This window comes from Lissotriton helveticus, chromosome 3_1, assembly GCF_964261635.1.
Source record: "Lissotriton helveticus chromosome 3_1, aLisHel1.1, whole genome shotgun sequence".
NCBI lineage: Eukaryota > Metazoa > Chordata > Amphibia > Caudata > Salamandridae > Lissotriton > Lissotriton helveticus.
This window is the reverse complement of record NC_136061.1, coordinates 336,712,848-336,718,847: the sequence shown is the minus strand read 5'-3', so window position 1 is coordinate 336,718,847 and position 6,000 is coordinate 336,712,848.

Sequence of the window (6,000 nt, the reverse complement as noted above, 5' to 3'; positions counted from 1 at the left end):
CATGAAGCTCCTACTAATCCATAGGATCTGCACGTTTGTTGGACATCATAAACTTTGGGCGAGGTGCCTAGGATATGTTGGCCTAGAGACCTGTTAGCTCACCGTGCCACCATAAGCCCCCCCTATCCTTACCAGGGAGTGAATGGTTTCTGGCAACCACTGAACATAACACCCTGATCCCTCAGGTATCGTGGAAACAGATCAGAACCTTTTGCTCAGTCACTGGTGTTTACTCGTGCTCGAAAATATACAGCATACAAAGTGTGACATTTTCAATATATTTATTGAACCAACGTTATTCTAGTATACAATAAATGTGCTGCAGTAATCAGTAGACAGAAGCAGATGAAGGTGATTAAAAGCACCAGAAGTGTAAATGATAGATACAGTTCTACCATGGTGCTAAAACAGTGTATATATGCAGGCATATCACCAAGGCAGTAATCAGGCATACTCCTACTATGCAAACCCTACTCCAAGTGTACCTAGAGTGTGTGTAGGTGTATAGCCAAGAATTTCCTCGAGGGACAAATCAACCCTATTACCTGGCAGGAGTGAATGAAGGACCTCGTCTTGGTCACAAACTGGACACCCCTCCCAAGATGTCAGACTGCTGCGTGGTGAAGTCTCGGCATGCAGGGATTCGTGGTGTCTGCTGAAGTGCCTCCTCTGCTAATCTATCAGGATGTTCATTATTTAAAATAGAAATCAGCCTTGAGATGTAAATTGTAGATTAGTTATGTTATGGCTATGTAGATAGCTCTGTCGCCCCATGGATTAAGATAGAACAACATTTGTACATAGTGCGCAGAGAGGCCTTGTACGTGATGTTCAAGGCATCATGATTATGTTGTGCAAAGCTAGATGTGTAAACAAAGTTGTTTCGGAGAAACTAATCCAACATTCTTGTGCTTTCAAATACGTGCAAAAGTTCACAGCAGAAATGTTAGTATGAAAAATAGGATGTTAGAAATGGGATTTCGGCTAGCTGAGACTTGCTCCAAAGCAAGGCAGAAACCACCACTCTAGTCAGGACAAGGGACTTACACTTCTAAAATAACCCCTGCTCACCCCCTTGGTAGCTTGGCATGAGCGCAGTGTGTAAAGCATTTGCACATAACCAACAGTAAAACAGTGTACGCACTACAGAAGGACACAACACCAGTTTAGAAAAATATCCAATTTTTATATACTTTGACAAGACCAAATACGATAAAAACCCACAATACTATACTTCAACATCTTCACTTATCAAAAATTGCTTTAAAAATAGTTCCTTGATGTCGATAGCTCCGTCCGGGCTATCGCGGCGTCGTGAACAACAAATCCAAAAACAGTACTGGCTGACGCGGGGCCGCAGGCCAACTACGGTGTCGGGAAGACCCGCAAACAGTATATTTCAGAGATGCAGGGCGATGGGGCCCTTGAAGTCACTCGCATTGCAGGTCGAGCTCCTTTCTGACGGGATCCGGAGCACTGGCGCCAACAGATGTCGGGTGCTGCGATGTGAAGCGCAGCGGTGCGGCGAGCGGTGCCCCCAGGTCGATGTGCGAGCAGCAGCTCTGGCGGCGTCAGATGGCGTCTTCGGTGATACCAGGGTCGCGGTGCGAGATGGAGGCGGTGTGCGTTACGGTGCTAGCATGTCACGGTGCAAGCAGCAGCGTTGTCGTCGGCTGACGAACTAGAGTTGATGACACCTGCGTCGGTGGGCCAAGGCTGCTGTGTGGGATGAGGGCGGTGTGTAACTTACTAGCGGTGCCGCGGAACCACGGTGCAGGCACTGGTGTCAATTTTGGCGGGAAGTGGTGGCGTCAGGAAGACCAAGGCATCGTCGTGGAGCGAGGCAGTGCAGAGTGCGGGCCCGCAGGTCGCAGTGCGAGCAGAGGCTTGGTAATGGCGTCAGCAGGCATCATCGGTGAGATCAGGGTTGCGGTGTGTCGTGGCGGCGGTGCCCTCTGCAGTGCCAAAGCAAGGCGGTGCAGAGTGCGGTGTCCACAGGTCGCAGTGCGCGCAGCAGCTTGGTGATGGCATCAGCAGGCGCCGTCGGTGAGACCAGGGTCACAGTGCAGCATTGCTGCGGTGCCCTCTGCGGTGCCTTCAGGACACGGGTTCAGCCGGGTCATCGTAGACGTCGTCGAGTGGCGTTTTTCGGGTTGCAGCACAAAACACCCAGTCCCCAGTGCTGTGGGTCAAAGAACCTGAAGTCTTTGCTGTTCCTGAGACTTCGTGAACAGGGGGCAAGGTTTACCTCAAGCCCTTGGAGAGGCTCACCAATTCAGTTGCAGAAAGCCCAGTCCAAGCCTTTCACTGCCCTAGACAGAAGCAGCCACTGCAGGTCAGCCCAGCATAGCACGCAGCAAAGCGGTCGTTCCTTTCAGCAGTTTCTCCGGCTCTTCTTCTGAGCAGTCTTCTTGATCCAGATGAGTTCTAAAGTTCAGAGGTCTGGGACCCAGTATTTGTACACAAAAATCCTTTGATCTGCCAGGCAGAGGGTGTTGGTGTCCGGCCAGAACCAGTTGGGCCTTCTCTGGCGTGAATTCCTGGCAGGAAGTGGAGACGGCTTTGTCAGAGGCAGACCAGGCCCTTTAAGGTGCAAGTAAATCTCCTCCCTCGGCCCCCATCGTAAGCCAGGTCTAGTTAGCCCTTTCCTGACCTACCTAGACTATCAGGAGTCACCCTGCTTCCCAGCCATCTGTCATCCGAAAACCAGACAGACAATCCACATTTCAGCAGAGGCACACGGGATGACCGAGCAAAATAATACTCACTTTCTAAAAGTGGCCTCTATGAACTCAGAATGAAAAGGGCACCCTCACTAAAGGCTGCGTCTTTAGACGCTGAGTTCAGGCATACCAAACTTCAGTCACTTATACCTTTTTCGGGCTACGTAAGTGGGTGGCCTTATCCATGCTGCAGGCCCACGAGTAGCGGTTGACTCACAAGCTCCGGCACCCGCAGTGCCCTTTACTGGGGACTGACAAGTAAGTCACACATCTAATCATAACACAATTTACCACAGGAGCACCAGCACTTTACCACAGATCAGCACTGCGAAAAGAGCGCAAACACGTTATACCAGCAAAAACAGTGTCAAAACCGGGAGGGCAGAGAGCAAAAACTCGGGGAAAACACGGCAAAAGATGCCAAGTCTAACACATGTCCCCTCCAGCTGAAAGTAGGGGGAACCTACCCACACTCCTGGGAGTTCTTCTCACTAAGGCAGAAGAACCGGGACAGGCCATCTGCGTTGGCGTGTTTAGTCCCAGGACGGTGTTCCACCGTGAAGTCCATTCCCTGTAGGGAGAGGGACCACCTCAGCAGTTTTGGATTCTCTCCCCTCATCTGGATTAACCACCTGAGGGGCCTGTGGTCGGTCTGAACCAGGAAATGAGTGCCAAACAGGTACGGCCTCAGCTTCTTCAGCGCCCAGACCACAGCAAAAGCTTCCCTTTCTATGGCACTCCACCTTTGCTCCCTGGGGAGTAGCCTCCTGCTAAGGAAGACTACTGGCTGGTCTAGGCCCTCTTCGTTCAGTTGTGAGAGCACCGCTCCCACTCCATGCTCTGACGCGCCGGTCCGCACAACAAATTCTTTTGAGAAGTCAGGGGCCTAGAGCACGGAGCCGTGCACATGGTGACCTTCAGGGTATCAAACGCCCTCTGGCAGGACTCAGTCCAGATCACCTTTTTCGGCTGAATCTCGGAAGTCAGCTCAGTTAAGGGGGCCGCGATGGTGCCATATCCCTTAACAAACCCCCGGTAATATCCGGTGAGTCCTAAGAAGGCCCTCACCTCAGTCTGGGTCCTGGGGGGCTCCCAAACCAGAATGGTATCAATCTTGGGCTGTAGGGGCGCCACCTGGCCGCTCCCTACCTGGTGTCCCAAGTACATCACCGACCCCTGCCCGATCTGGCAGTTACTGGCCTTAATCGTGAGGACTGCCGTATGCAGCGCCCTCAACACTTCCCTGAGGTGTTGCAGATGTTCATCCCAACTGGAACTAAACACTGCGACGTCGTCCAGGTATGCAGCACTGAATTCCTCCAGCCCGGCCAACACCTGGTTGACCAACCTCTGAAATGTGGCCAGGGCATTCTTCAAGCCGAAGGGCTTCACAGGGAACTGGTAATGCCCGTCTGGAGTCGAGAATGCAGATCTCTCTTTGGCCCCCTCGGTTAGGGAGATCTGCCAGTACCCTGACGGCAAATCGAACGTACTCAGGAATCTGGCTGCACCCAACCGGTTGATGAGGTCATCGGCTCGGGGATGGGGTGTGCATCAGTCCACATGACGGCATTGAGACCCCGTTAGTCCACACAGAACCGCAGTTCCGGGACGGCACCGGGCACCGTTGCCTTCGGGACCAAGACCACGGGGCTGGCCCAGGAGCTGCTGGACGGCTCAACAACGCCTAACGCCAACATCTTTGAGACCTCCTCTTTGATGCTGGCCTTGACCCGGTCAGCCAACCGGTAAATCTTATATTTCACCAGGGGGCTGCCACCGATATCCACGTTGTGGGTACACCAGTGAGTAACACCTGGGGTCAAGGAGAACAGTGGGGCAAACTGCTCCAACAACTGGCGACACTCACTCTGTTGCTCCGCGGTCAGGGCCGGGGAGAGGGTCACACTATCCACCGATCCATCCCCCTCTTGGGCAGACAGGAGGTCCAGGAGAGGCTCACTCTCCACTTCCTCCCCGTCGTCTGTCGCCAAGAGCATGCTCACTTCGGACCTCTCAAATTGGGGTTTGAGGCGGTTCACGTGGAGGACCCGCAATGGGTTCCGAGGAGCCTACAAATCCACCAGGTAGGTTATTATGGTTTTCTGCAGAAGCGGAAGGGTTTACTCAAGCCATCATTTGGATAAAAACAATTAAGACCCTCTAAACCACAACGGAAAAAAAATAACAAATTGACCTACTAATAAAAACAGACTTTTATCATTTTTGGAGACAGTTCACAAAAATATCATCACTAATCACCCTCTTCCCTGTAAATTTAAATTTGTATTCATTATTTTATTGAAACATGCAAATTAAATTAAAATTGTTTTTGAGAATCGACGTTAATACAAGATCAAGGAACAATGTCCCATCAAAACCAGACAGCGTAACCAGCAACTATAAACTTCCTATGCAGTAGGATGTCAGTGTATTAAATACTTTTAGAATAAGCAAAGTACTACTAATATAAACAGTGCAAGAAGCCACACTGAGGAAGAGAAAAAGCAGATAAACAAAGGGCATAACTATTTTTCATTTGACACACATATAACATGACCTCTAAAGTCTGGTCGTAGCTCTCAGCTCCTGGACAGAAAGGACAGGCAAATTTCAAATCTTTGTAAAGACACCCCTACTCCAGTTGACCTTAAACAGCTATGAAGCCTGCTCAATTTGGCCCATATTTCTAATTCCTAGCCCTTAATCCTTAGAAGAACTATTTGATTGCATTCACTTGAATGAATGAATAACTCTTACTCTGTTGTTCAACCCCCATGCGCACTGGTTAGATAAGGGAATATTGACATTAACCTCCTCTTGATGATGGGCAACAAAGCTTTCTTCCTTTCTCGAGTCACAGGGCAGGAGCCTGAACAGAGAAGGACCTTACGATCACAAGATATTTTTCTACCGAATCGCAGATCACAAAATGATATTTGTATGTCCATCACTGTAAGTGCTACAATCACCTGGATATGTGCCTCATCAGTTTAAGACTCCGTCTTGATGTTTGCAAATAGGCTAGACATTTTACTTCGATTCACTTTAAAGGTTGGCCCCTATGTCAGACAGAAACCCAATGCTTTTAACACTGCTCCTTTCCATGAATTGTCAGTCACCTCCATTTGTTCTTTCATCCTTTTGGCTGTTTTCTGATAACCTTTAACAAACTCTGCCTAGCAGGTGAAGGAGTTCATACCAGGCGCTGAAACTCAAATGAGCTTATCCTTGCCTCCTGTTTCTCCTGGAATTGCTTGCTACCATTTTCTCTGAT